Genomic DNA, 14,576 nt, shown 5'->3' with positions numbered 1-14,576 from the left:
TCCTTTAATTGTGGTGTAAGTTGAGTATAGTCTGTTGGCTTCATTTCTGGATGCTTTCAGAGGATCATGGCTCTGTACAGGATCTTCATGTATGTGTAAATTCTTGCACTTGGTTTCATAGCTGTATATATTAGCAAGATACATTTTTCGTGTTGTAGTTTGGCCTGTGATCTAGTCGATGGAGCTGAAGAATAGTGGCCAGTAGCTAGGTTAATACCCAGCCATGCAGCTCTTTTGTCCTTTTTACCTTCACAGATGTGCTCACCAGGTCCACTCCTGAGCCTTTGGGGAGCCCCTCTGATCCCTGACACTATGCCTCTGTTTCTTTTGTTAGGTGTTCTGGGCCACAGGCTCCCCTTAGGCAGAGGCTGCAGCAGGGAGATACGCCACACTCTTTCTGGACCACCATGTGGAGACAGGCATGCCCTGCTCCTGCCCCAGCCCAGGAACCAATGGATCTCGCCCCTCTCAGTGCTCTGAAGGTGGGGAGCTCCTCTCTTGCTCAAGTGCCAGCCACAGATCTCTTCTTTGTACTCCCACATTGCGAGTTGCAGCCCTGGAGGCACCAGGATGTCCTATAGCTTGGGTTTGGGTTCTGGCTGCACTAGGGAATCTGATGTGCTCTTGGGCCACCAGGAAAGTACTCAAGTGCAGCAACACAGTCAGGCTGAGCTGCAGGAGCTGTACTGTGCATCTGCTTCTGCAGGGTGGCTAGGTATGAACCCTGGGAGGGGCCAGCAGGCAGGAGGCCTTCAGAGCAGATGTACTCCAGTCCCACAGGGAAGCTGGCCCCACTGTCTCCTGGCTCTGAGGTCAGCTGGGGTCCATGACTCCCTGAGGGGAGTGGGGAACCCTAGGGGATGAGCATCTATGGCCACTCTCCCCTGGAGTTTCCCAGTGTGCAAAAGCTTCCAGGTTCCATGCCACCCAAAGTCCTGTCTCTGCCTGCTTCCTGGGAGAAATCCCTGCCAGCTTACACATCCATGGGGGGTGCAGGGTCACCTGTAGCTCAGATCCCAAAGATCTGTGATGAGAGTAAGTCATCCTTCAGTTCCCTCACTCCCCCCCTTACCCAGGATCCATTCAGAGTCGGGAACTGGCCCTGGCATCCAGATACCTCGTACAGAGTTCCCAGCTTCCTTCCTTTTTAGCCTCACCTTCAGCGTTGCCTTCCCATCCACTCTCAACATCTTTCTCCAAAGATCTGCCCAAATTATGGTGATTTACTCAATAATTTGGTCTCTCTCGGTGGGAACATCACTTCCTGGCTGCATCTAGTTGGCCATCTTGTCCCCTGTCTTCAGAAATGATATTTTTTAAAGCATCCATTGTTACAAAAACAATGCTGTTTTGACTGAGTTCTGACTCCTCAGTTAGTATATTGGGGGATTTCTTCACATATGCTGAATGCCATTCTAAACCAGGGACTCTGTCATTGGCTGGTAATAGAAAGTTCTTATTCATAAGAATCTGATATTGCATTAATAGGGAGACAGAAACACGAGCAACATTTATAATTCCTTGTGCTAAGTGCTGTAAGAGAGGTCTGTATGAAGGATTCTGGGAGACCAGAAGCCATACACTTGCTTGGGTGGGCAAGTCACGGGAAGATAGGAATCCAATGAAGAAAGGCATGGAAAATGGAAAAAAGACAATGTGATTAAAGATAAACTAAGCATTGTGTTGCTTCTTAGAGGGTAGTCAGAGTTTCTACTGGAATGATAAATTAGGCCACAACAAGAAGAATCTGGACAACCGGAAAAGAAATGCCTCCTCCATCACTGCCGATGGGATATTGCTGTGGTGGTCACATGCAAGGCTGATGAAAGCAGAGAGAGGAGATGGAACTGGAGATACTTAGTCTCCAGAATTAATAAGAAGAAATGAAACTCAAGACTGGCAGGGAAGAGAGAATGGATTGGAGGGAGGCTTAAGGGATGTGAATAGGCAACCTTCAATGCCTGACTTGGGGATAAAGGAGGAGGTGTGGGTAGGAAGAGCCCAGGCTTCAGAATGCTCTCCTATTCTATAACTTCAGCAATAAGGCTGGAACTATGTCCTTCCATGTAAACAAGGATGAACACACCTATCCCACCAGTGATGTGGAGCATCAGATGGCAATAAGGACAACCTGTAATATGCTCCCATTCACTTGGCATTAGTGCATATGACCTTTCTCGCCCCTGGCACATTGTTTGGGATATAATATACCCTCAATAAATCTTTGTTCAGAGAGGAAGAAAGAGGGAACAAAGGTGGCTTGCAGGACAGAGTTTAAGTAAAAACACGCAACTAAGTTCCTTAGCTTGTCAGAGGGCAAGCTGTATTTCTGAAAACGTGGAGAGAATATTGACGTGCTCCTGGCATGTGGTTCTAAGTGGTGCTTTCTTCTATTTCAGCTGCTCTAGTTCTACACCAGGGAAGTTCAGAGAGGATCATTCCATCACAGTGCTTTCCCCTGTAAAGGCTAACCTGTTTATAGTTGAGGGACAACAAAACACCTATTTTTAGAAGCAGCCAAATAATGGATCTTCTAACTACTGATGTGGAGATAAGCTTAGAAGTTTTAAACACAGTCTGCAGCTATAAAATTGCCCATGCATGATGGAACAGGGTAAGTGAAAGCCTCTATTCCCTCGAGACTCATCCTGTCATGGGTTGTAGCCTTCTTATTCGTGTGTTAAATGTTGATCTCAGAAAGCATAGAGCCATTTCTCCTGGGAGCTGCTATCATCTCTCTGCCACTCAGCCGGTCCATTTTTGTACCTGCATGCTCCTCGATATATATTAAATGATTTTTGGGAGGTGTAGAGGACAGATCAAAGCCTTAGGAAATAGAGGAAGGTAAAATAAAATTTATAATTCAGGGAAAGTACGTGTGGATGGTCCCTTCTTAAGACTGAAAAGTAGAGACATCCAATTTAATCATTTCTAGCCAATTCTGCTTGTAGCCCCTGTGTTTGGAAGACCGTTAAACACTCTTACCCTCTTAAAGGCAGACTGTTTAACTTGAAAGTTTCAACAGACTGTTTGTTTCCTTCTCATCCTATCATAGCAGGCTTTTGTTTTTTAACTATATTGTTTAAGTATGAGAAAATAGACAAATAAAATAGTGGTTTTTCCAGCAGTAAATCTTATTTTATTTGAAGTTTTATCAATCAGTCGTCCATCTTCCAAAGAAAAGTGTCTTGATGAGTAGAATGCTAAGTGGACCCAAATGTGAATGCATGGCCATGGCCTTTTCTGTATTAACATTTTCCTCTTTGTCCATTCGTAAAATGTAAATTTAATTGTCTGGAAAAGCTGTCTGGGTTTTAAAATTTTTCTTTGCATGGTATTATACCAAGACTCATTTATTCATGTCCTAAACTATGACGCAAGCTTCCTAGCAGTAAATAGCTCTAATTATGATCAGGTCCCTAGCCATTTCATGTTAAATAGCTTTGATAGCCCAACAGATTGGGAGGAAATTGTTCTTCAGTTGATTCGGCCCCCTGTTTCTCTCCTCTTTCCCTGAGATTTATTCCCTGACAATTGAGGTGTTTCTGTCATTTATAATATGTATTATTTTAGTCCTGATTTCAATTTAAACCTCTGAGGCTGTATAACTTGAGGTTAAACTGCAGATTTCCTTCCTGCTTAATACGGGAAACCAGGTTCAAAATATCTGGCCTTGGGATACTGAACCATCCTTTAAAAATAAACCACGCAATTTTAAAATAATAAACATACCTAGTTTCATATACCTAGACAATTTCCACTTCGAACAGAAATCTTAAATGAAAACAATTGTCTTCAGGTTTTCTTATTTTATCTGAAAACTAAGGATCGAGTAAGTAATTATTATTCAATAATTTTGCCTTAGGTCATAGAATTTCAGGCAAGGTAAGTGATTGCATAAAAGGAAGGAAATACATAAGTGGCTAAGAGTCTGAGTCTCGGGGGAAAATATTTGATACATCAATTAACTAGCTTTCCAAATGATTATTTCTAAAGAAAATGGGAAGCCAACCTATCCAGTGACATTCTGATCCAGTTCACTTCATCCCGTTCACTGCAGCACACCTCCCTCCCCCACCCCCACACAGGCAGGATTAGAGAGCTAGGTCTTCATGTACGGTCAGCAGAAACGAACCTGAAAACAACCTGTGAGTTCTTGTCTCCCTAGAGTTCCTGGGAAGCAGTCACCCCCTCTCTCCCTGGCATCAAATACAGATAAAGAGTTTCAAGATTATTGTTACAAAAGGATTTGTTTTTCAAGTTCATTTCTTCCCCTTACCGACACATTCTGCAGTGTGATGACAATACAGGAGATTTTCTTGAAAGATTAAGCTTGGGAATTTAAACCACTTTGGAATTTACTTAAAGAGATAGGACTCAAGATAGAGATTTACTAATTCCATAGATAATCTGCTGTGATTTTCCAAGAAAACCTTTCTTCATTTTTCAAAGGAAATTAAATTGAAGCAGAATTATCTTTCAGAAAGACTAACTTGGGTGGATTCCCAGTTGCCTTGCCTAGGTAGTCTTCTTACTTCTCAAAGTGCCCAGTCCCTGCTCCCCTAGTCACTTGAGCCCCACCATCTCCTGCTGTTCCACTTGCAAATGTCTCACACTCTGCCTGAGCCTGTGGCGAAAAAATTACACACATCACACCTAACCAATAAAATGCATTGGGTTCTCTGGTTGACCTCTAGCTTTTCATATATTCTTTATTGCTTGAAACCTGCTTTTTTCTTCTATCAGGGATGTACCCTACTTATAGAAATGTTTTGAGAATCTCTAATGCATGTATATTCATTTATAAGCTATAAATATATATTACCCTCTGAATATATTGTGTATATTTAAAAATATACACAAAAATAGAACTTTAAAAGTTGTTAGGCCTGGTGTGGTGGCTCACGCCTGTGATTCCAGCACTTCGGGAGGCCAAGGTGGGTGGATCATCTGAGGTCAGGAGTTCGAGACCAGTCTGGCCAACACGGAGAAACCCCGTCTCTACTAAAAATGCAAAAATTAGCCAACTGTGGTGGCAGGCGCCTGTAATCCCAGCTACTTGGGAGGCTGAGTCAGGAGAATCGCTTGAACCTGGGAGGCGGAGGTTGCAGGGAGCCGAGATCATGCCACTGCACTCCAGCCTGGGAGAGAGAACAAGATTGATCTCAAAAAAAAAAAAAAAAAGTTGTTAAATAAAATGTATGAAAGGTCATTGCTATGGTTTGAATGTATCCCCTATATTTCATGGAACTTATTCCCCAATGTGGTAGTATTGAAACATGGGGTCAGTTGCAGTGGTTCATGCCTATAATCCCAGCACTTTGGGAAGCTGAGGCAGGAGGATTGCTTGAGCCCAGGAGTTTGAGACCAGCCTGGGCAATGTGGCAAGACCCTATCTCTACAAAAAAAAAAAAGAAAGAAACATGGGGCATTTAAGTGGTGACTATATCATAAGAGCTCTTCCTTCAAGAAGGGATTAATTTATTCACGGATTAATGGGTTATCACAGGGAGAGAAGTGGTGGCTTTATAAGAAGGGGAAGGGAGACCTGAGCCAGCACATCACCATGCTCAGCTCCACGTCATGTGATACCCTGCACCACCTGGGGACTTTGCAAAGAGACCCCACCAGCAAGAAGACTGTCACCAGATGCAGCCTCTTGACCTTGGACTTCTCAGCCTCCATAACTGTAGGAAGCAAGTTCCTTTTTTTACACAAAGTATCCAGTTTTGGCTATTGTGTTATAAGCAACAGAAAATAGCCTAATACAGCCATCAATTTGGACTGAGTTCCTGCATTAGGCCCCAACAAACCAGTCCAAAATGGACTCACTCATTTTATGATGGAGTCCCCTCTGCTTTAACTTATTCAAGAAACGTAACCTGACGTTAACCATTCCGCTTTTTGTACTTGCTGTCTCCTTGTTTCTGTTCAAACAAGCATACAAAAAATGACTGCTATGCCACACCTAGCAAAGTGCCTGCCTATTCTGTAGACCGAATGCTGCCCAGTTCATGAATCACTGACAAAAGCCAATTTGATCTTTAAAACTCAGTTTGCTGAAATTTTGTTCTTTGATGAAGTATTAAAATAACCATAAATAGAAGTTCTAATATTTTCTTTGTTGCATTCCTGCTGGGATCTGGGCAGCTGACTTTGCATGCCACTGAGTAGGACAGGGACCCCAGAGTTCAGGGATGACTGAGGTGATGTGGTTCAGGCTGGCAGACTGAGAGCAGGCAACAGTGCTCTTGAGACGTGGCTTGTGAGTGGCTGCATCCAAATTCATTCTGAGTCATTTTTGACCATCCCCACTCCCACTAAGCTCAAGGGTGTCATGCATCCAAATGACTAACAGTTGAGCTAATAATAAATCTATCTAATAGCACGTACCTCAGAATTGTTTCAACAGAAGGAAAAATTTTTAGGGAATATGACACTATTCAACTCTGCCTGCTAGAAACATACAGTTCTCCCTCTTTTTCTAAGATACATTGTAAAAATAGACCACTAGAACATGGGAGGGTTATAACCAGAAACCGCAAAACACACAATAAAACCAATATCCTGATGACATTGTAGCATGGATGAAGACGGTGAACTTTCAGAAATTGATTGATTTTAGATAAAACATTTAAAGAGACCTATTTTGTTTTCCTTAACATTATTTGAAAAATCATTAAAATGGTGTGGTTCTTTAACAACAACAAAAAACATGCAGAGCTTTGCTAGTAAAATGTTGAGTTTGTTTGTAGTTGGTTAGAAAAAAATACTATCCCAGATCTCTATTATCTTTATTATCTCTAAAATCACCATTGATCTCTAGGAGATGACAGCAGGCCGATGCTCAGACAGAAGCCTCGCTTCAGGGAGAAATGTGGGGAAAACTGCTCGCTCCAGGGGAAAGATCAAAGGGAGACATTCACATGTCCTCTCCTTTGTTTGCCAGGTTTCTATGGAATCCCTAAAATGTGTTAGGCACTTAGGGCACAGAGCTGAGAGAGACGCCGTTCTTAATAAGTTCTCAGTAGACTTACAGGCTAGTGGGAGAGACAAGTAAACTAGCAATTACCTGGGAGAAGACCTGGCCTGCAGAAACGCACAGGGAGCAGTTGTGACAGCCCAGCAGAGCAGCACAGAGCACGGAGCAGATTGCAGCATTTGGGAGACCCTCCGTCTTGTTGACAGGGTTGAATTCTAAGGAATAAGATAAAGTTATGAAAAAGATAAATTAATAAACATTGACTTAGCAAGTACTGTGCATCACATACTCTGCTACAAATATAATGAATATAGTTTCATGATAGGAATACACTGATATTAGGACAGACCTGAGATGCAGACTTCCAGAGTTCATACCCAGCTGTACATTTAATTTTTTTTTTTGAGACAGAATCTTATTCTATTGCTCAACCTGGAGTGCGGTGGCATGATCTTGGCTCACTGCAACCTCTGTCTCCCGGGTTCAAGCGATTCTCCTGCCTCAGCGTCCCAAGTAGCTGGGATTACAGGCACCTGCCACCACACCCGGCTAATTTTGTATTTTTAGTAGAGACAGGGTTTTGCTATGTTGGTCGGGCTGGTCTTGAACTCCTGACCTCAGGTGATCCACCCGCCTCGACCTCCCAAAGTGTTGGGATTATAGGCATGAGCCACCACACCTGGCCCACATTTACTATTAATAGCTGGGTGTAGTTGGGTAAGTTAGCTCACTTCTCTAAATGTCAATTTTGCCATATGTTTGATGGGATAATAACAGTATCCCATTTAGAGGTAAATAAGATACTTATGAGGAAGGAACTAGACAATGTATGAGCAGCACTTAGGACTATGCCTAACATGCTAGATATTAGCTATTATATATCTGTCAATCCTAGTAACTCATGAGGTAGCTGTTACTGTTACTGTTATTGTTCTCTCCATTTCAAAGATCAGGAGACCCAGGCCTAGGGAGCATTAGTAACTTTCAGTGCTACTACCGTGGTGTGGAATCCAGGCTGCCTGGGGACTTCCAGGCAGAGGCACTGGCCTAGGAAAGGTAACGTAAACACACAGTGATTTACGGAAGAAGGGAATAGGGGATGCTTGTCTCTCTAGTTCCTTCACTTTTGGTTGTTCCTCCAGTGTAGCTTCATCTTTACCTTCACTTTATTTATTTATTGAGATGAGTTTTGCTGTTGTTACCCAGGCTGGGGTACAATGGTGTGGTCTGGGCTCACTGCAACCTCTGCCTTCTGGGTTCAAGCGATTCTCCTGCCTCAGCCTCCCAAGTAGCTGGGATTATAGGCACCTGCCACAACGCCTGGAGAATTTTTGTATTTTTAGTAGAGATGGCGTTTCACCATGTTGACCAGGCTGGTCTCGAACTCCTGACCTCAAGTGACCTGCCCTCCTCTGCCTCCCAAAGTGCCGGGATTACAGACATGAGCCACTGTATCCGGCCTCCACCTTCACTTTAAACTTCTTTTGAGCCACTTTAACCCTCTGAGAATGTACATATATAGGTAACTCGTGGGCCAGACATGATAAAAATGATGAGACAGCTACTGTCTAGGGAGAAAGGTGATGGGATGTGGAGAGAGAAGGGTGTTACATAGGACACTCCAATTAATAGGGAATCTGGCTTTTTGCACAGAATTCAAGACTTGAATTTGCTTTAGTCTTCAGAAGTTTGGGAGCTGGCTCATGTATGTGTTTGCAAGGTAACATTTACATTCGCCGCTGTAGACGTATGCTACACAAATGTTACCTAAGAGGTAATGCCGTCCAGAGCATCCCTGAAAGCACAGTCTGATTCCAACCCTGGAGGCAGGCATTTATTTGGTAAAGGAGGGACTGCGATGAAGGACAGAGGGAGTGGAAGAAGAAAGGAAGGGAAGTTGATACAAGATGGCTCTGGGGCTCCACCCTTGCACCTTCTGAGCAGCTTCTTGAGATGTGCTGGAGGACATGGGTATGCATAGTTCTGTAGGTGTGAACTTTCCTACACTGCCTGGCAGGTTTCCTTAGGCATCCATAGTGAACCCTACGGCAGGAAGCCAGAAGCACAGGGAGCGGCCCGCAGCAAAGGGGCTGGCAGGTGCCACCTGCTCAAAGCTGGTCAGTGCCTGTAGGAAGCAAGTCACTTCAACAGTGGCCACAGTGGGAATGACAGACCGCCCAGAGGACTAGCAGGGGCACAGGGAGTGGCCAATAGGGGAGGACGGTCTGCTGTCACAGCACAAGAATAAAAGTGTAATGCAGGGGAGCAGAGAGTACTTGTTCTTAGTTACCCTGAAAGCTTAAACTTACTGATCTTTTTGTTTTCCCTACAATAAATTTCTCTGAAAAACCTTCACATACATAAAATATTTGCAATGTTCTTAAGAGTTTATTGTGAAACACAGAAGACCAAGACTTCGTGAATATCGGCGGGCATGGGATAGTCTCCAGCATTCCTTCCATCCCTCACCCATTGTGTAGGATGTGGGTGGTGGGAAACTGATCTCATCCTCCACTCCACAGGTGGAGCCCTGACTATTTTAACTCAATCAAGGTCATCCCAGCCTCCTTTCCACAAAGATTAATTTAAGGAATTCAGGTTGAAGCCAATCAGTACCTGTCATTCCCATGGTATATGGATTAGTACTAGAGGTTCCAGAAACCTCTTCCCCAGGATGTTGTGTAAATGGATATGAGGCCTGGAATGACCATACTTATTTTTACCCCCTTGAGTGAAGCCAGCCTATAAACAGAAAATTGAGAGACAGTCCCTGGATGGAGCCAACCTTGAAGCCATTCCACCCTGGACTTCCAGCTGGGCAGATACCATTTCTTACCATTGAAGCCACGGTGAATCAGATTTGCAGCCTAAAGAATCTTAACTGACATTTCAACAGTCTTTGCCTCCCCAACGTTTAATCAATGACTTAATTTCATGGAGCATTTTGATTCCAGAGAAGGAAAAGTTGTCCCTTTCTTAGGCTGGGGTGCACTTCTTCCTTTGGGTTCACATATTGACTTGTTTGCAGACTGCATTGGTTTGAGGTCAAGATGGAACTGTTTAGCGTTAGCCCTTCCAGAACTCTTTCAAATTGTCATTTTTTCTTCTACTGAAACAGTCTGACCAACTAAGTTGCAATTTGCCTTGAAACTATTTGTCACCCATAACCTGTACAGTTAGACTGTATTGATGGAAAAGATTTCAAGGCATTTTCCAAGGAAGGAAAAAAGGCCCGAAACTCAGTGTTATTTTTTTTAAGCCTCACTTATATAATACAGTGTATACTCAATTGTTTCTTATTATGGTAATTCTCATCACATTAATATTTCATATCCCAAAGATTTCGTTTGTTGGCCCTAATTTTTAGTAGTTACCTAGAGAAGTTGTCCTTAATCTATGTGGGGCTCTCAGAAATGCCTCCTTAGTGGAAAGGAGACCAACTTTATAGGCAGGTCCCTGGGGAGAGGCACAGCTTTCTCTATTACAGAAGATTGTGTTGTAGAAGCTGTTCCTCTGTCATCGTGTCCCTGAGTGTGACTCATTCCTCACAGCCTTTGCAGTAAATCCATTAGAAGCCGAGCAAGGGACCATTTCTGTGTGACAGATACTAGGACAATGAAGCTGGTTCATGCTAAATGTCTATGGCAAGAGACATTCCAAATCTGTCAGATGTTTAGGCAAAATTGTCCACCGTTCCTGCAAGTGCAGATTAGACTTAGTGGAATATGACGTTTGACTTCACATCTATGTATGATTAACTGTCAGGTAATTCAAGGGACCTTTAGCTCTTGACTCAGAAAAGCTACTGCATCAGGAGCTAACAAATGTCAGCTTACTGAAATTCACAAAAGGGGGTTATAAATATTCACTTTCCATCAATTCATATTTAGTAAGTATTGTTCAAATTTAAATCAATTTGTTCTAAGAGTTTAGAACTCTTTCAAATTACAGTTTCTGGATCTAATTCTCTTATGGACTGCTGCATGCACACATTTTTACTCTCACAAATACATATTCTATTATTTTAAAGGATACTGCATTTAATGCAAGTGTATGAGGCACCAAAGCTCTGCCATGTAGTCAAAACTTATAATTTCATTTTTTCCAGGGACTTGGGTAGTATAGTATCGATCTAGCCATATAACAGAGATTCCAAAATTTTAATTTTCAATGGACTTAGTGAAATTATTCTGTCAAAATAACTTAAGCAATAATTTATAAGGGTTTTTGGAGGTGCCCAACAAACAGAAAGTTTTAAAGAAGATGTTCTTGTCCTGCCCATCCCTGGGACACAGGGGAGCCAGCACTGGGTGCGAGTCAGAATTCTGGGTTCTGACCCGGGACCCCCAGTCATTGGTCACAGGGCAGGTGAGTCCTTTTCTCTGAGCCTTGGTTTCTTTTCTTGAGGAATGGAGACAATAATACCCTTAAGATTGTTGAAGGAATTAAATGAGGTAACAGTAGATGCTAATTTCCTTTCTCCTTTTTCTTAGAAACACTTCAAGAGAAAGAAAACTGAGGTTTCTGATTTCAAGATTTCTTAAGTCTTCATACCATGCCTTACATGATGTTCTCCTGACAACTTGTGACTACAAACAGAGGATTACCGCGGAATCATAAGCAAGCACGGGGACAGATTGATTTTGAGATATTCTCTAAGACAGTCAGTTGACTGCGGAAACATGTAGACTGGAGCTTGTGTTTTGCAAACAAGCATGCTAGAGACTAAACAAGACATGAAAGCTTTGCCTTTCTTGGTCTAGAACACATTTCTTTTAACGATTTACCATCATAAATACTTCTTTTTGAAAAGCTTTGTTGCAAACCAACCTGTAAATTTTAAAATGCTCTGGAAAAAATTGTTTGTCAATGCAAAAGTTCAGCTTGGTTGCTTGGAATGATGACCAGATACATCACTAGAATCCTCTCTTCTGTTTTCTTTCCTCTGTTTAGGCTCTGGCTCATGTCTTGGTTTTGGTTGACGTGAGGTTCACCTTGGGGGGTTTTGGAGGGATTTTCTGGAAAACATGTGACATAAGCACGTCAGGAGAAGAATTCAAATCTTTCTTCTTAGGTGAAAGGGGTTAAAATACTCTTAATTAGTCATCTATCAGGGCATTGGGCTGTCAGTACAGATGACAATTTTTTTTTTTTTTTGAGATGGAGTCTCGTTCTGTCACCCAGCCTGGAGTGCAGTGGCACGATCTTGGCTCACTGCAACCTCTGCCTCCTGGGTTCAAGCAATTCTCCCACCTCAGTCTCCCGAGCAGCTGGGATTACAGGTGTACACCACCACGCCCAGTTAATTTTTGTCTTTTTAGTAGAAATGGGGTTTCACTCTGTTGACCAGGCTGGTCTCAAACTCCTGACCTCAGGTGATCCACCCGCCTCAGCCTCCCAAAATGCTGGGATTACAGGCATGAGCCACCTTGCCTGGCCAACAATGTTTTAAATAGTTAAGACTGCAGTATTTGGAACCAGGGGCAAATGTTTGTGTGGTCTTGAGCAAGTTACCTAAACTCTCAACAAAGTGGAGACTACGATATTATTGGCTAATACACCAAGCTGTTAATGAAGACTAAGCAAAGAAAGGTACATGAAGTGCCTAACCTACATTGTCCAGAGTATGCAAAGGCCTCAGCACATAGATGAAAATATTGCCCGTCTGGGTGCCTTGGATGGATTTATTACAGTCAGGCTTGCATTGCAGCTACAGAAAACTCCCAGCACAGTTATTGATTGCTCTTGTAGTCAATACCCCATACCAACAAATACTTTGGAAACCTGTTGGAGAAATACTCTTTCTGGGAGTTCTGGGCTACGCTCAGGGATCACTTGGGAGTTCTAGAAGCTGGGAAGAATCTCTCAAAGGTAAAAGATTGAAAACAATATAGGGAAACATGGAGAAGAATGGAGTGAGCTTCTTCCACGTGGGTGAAACAAGACAGTCATGACTAATGCTAGATTTACTCTTCCTTGGCTGAGAGCACAGTGTTTATTCAAAGTTGAATCTAGAGGGAAAGAGAATACACATGTATGCAAAACATCATAAGGGAGAGTTTTCTTAAAGACATTGGCTCCTCATCTCAAATTCATTAGCACATATATGCCCACACAAGAACACACAAGAACTTTCTGCTCCGACCAATTACAAATATCAAAAAGGAGAAATGAAAACAGATTTTCTGTCTTACCAAAATATTTTTCTTATCATTTTCGTTTCCTGGGTTATGGATGTTAATAAATGCAAAAAGCATTTCTAAATCTAGCAATCCATCCCAAAAGATGCTTTTCTAAAGTTCACAAAAATCATACAGTTCTAGAGACCAATGTATTCTAATTTTAATTTGAAGTAAGGAAACTATGAACAACAGAGGTAGAGTTAATATGAGTAGAGAAAGGGTCTAACACCAAGTGGCACAAATGCAATTAAATTCTGGTTCACATGACCCCCCAATTCACAGCTTTACTTTTATCAACATCCCACCATTCAGGAAATTTATAGTGCACTAAATTCCTTTATTTGGTGAAAAAAAATTATCATGTGAAAAGGCTGCTGTATAGGATAGCAAATTAAATTTGAGTGTCAAAAACTGACTTTCTTTAAACATAGCAAAGCCCTCCAAAGGTAAGCAATCTAAAAGTATTTTTTCCTGATCCCTGATTCACTCTGCTATTAACACTATCTATCAGGTTCTCATGATTACATTGCAAGCAATGCCAGAACTGGAGCCCAGGTGGCTGTGACTCACCAACCGGGTATCACTGGTAGAAAGAAAGAAATCTGAGGTTTCAAAGTGGAATGAGAAAGGAAATGAAGGCCACTTTCCCCTTAATCCACAATGAAGGAAGTATTGATACTGGGACTCACCTGGTGCCACAGTGAAGAAACAGCTGGATTTTATTTGTTCCTTTTGCCTGCTGCTTAGAACAATGGAAGCTGCACTAACCGGCTTCACAAAGAGGTTTGATTGATGGCAGCTTTTCAGATATCTCTGTGGCTTAGTCTTATCTTGTTTGGTATCTCCATTGTTTCTTAACTGTAAACACCAAAGGAAGGACCCATTCAAAATGCAAGTACTAGGCTTATTCACACGACTCAAGATATTCTTTTCCAAAGTTGAGTAATAGAATGTGTCATAAAGACATCGAAATCTGGTAGACCCGATTTTAAAACTTGATTCGTGCCCGTCTTGACTGTCTTGTTTCGCCCACGTGGAAGAAGCTCATACCCATTCTCCTCCATGTTTTCCTACATTGTTTTCAATGGTTTAGCTTTGAGGAGATTCCGCCCAGCTTTTAAGACCCCCAGGTGATCCCTGAGCGAGCCCAGAACTGTCAGAAAGAGTGGCTTCTGAAGCGTTTGTCAGTAAGGGGTATTGACTAGAAGAGCAATCAGGTAGGTATAAAAAAACTGCTTGGAATTTTCTATAGCTGCAATGCAAGCCTGATTTGAGTAAATCTATCTGAGGTATCCAGACATACAGCCAATATTTCCATCCATGCAGAGTCATAGACTGACATACATTGAGGACTTTCCGTATTCCAGACATTGCATTAGGCACTTCATGTACATTTGCTTGCTTAGGAGAAC

The 14,576-nt window shown here is 42.4% G+C and overlaps 1 long non-coding RNA gene across 1 annotated transcript; it reads right to left on the bottom strand.

The window, feature by feature from the left end:
• Positions 1-7,095: 7,095 nt before the first annotated feature.
• On the bottom strand, positions 7,096-14,011 carry LOC139359985 (uncharacterized). The gene is made up of 3 exons (XR_011616817.1): positions 13,854-14,011; positions 11,813-12,000; positions 7,096-7,197 (listed from the first exon to the last, which is right to left on the bottom strand). It is a non-coding gene; the product is annotated as an uncharacterized lncRNA (long non-coding RNA).
• Between the last annotated feature and the right edge of the window lie 565 nt (positions 14,012-14,576).

Source organism: Macaca nemestrina, chromosome 19, assembly GCF_043159975.1.
Source record: "Macaca nemestrina isolate mMacNem1 chromosome 19, mMacNem.hap1, whole genome shotgun sequence".
Lineage (NCBI taxonomy): Eukaryota > Metazoa > Chordata > Mammalia > Primates > Cercopithecidae > Macaca > Macaca nemestrina.
Note: the sequence above shows the minus strand (reverse complement) of the source record. Positions and strands in the feature narration are given on the sequence as shown.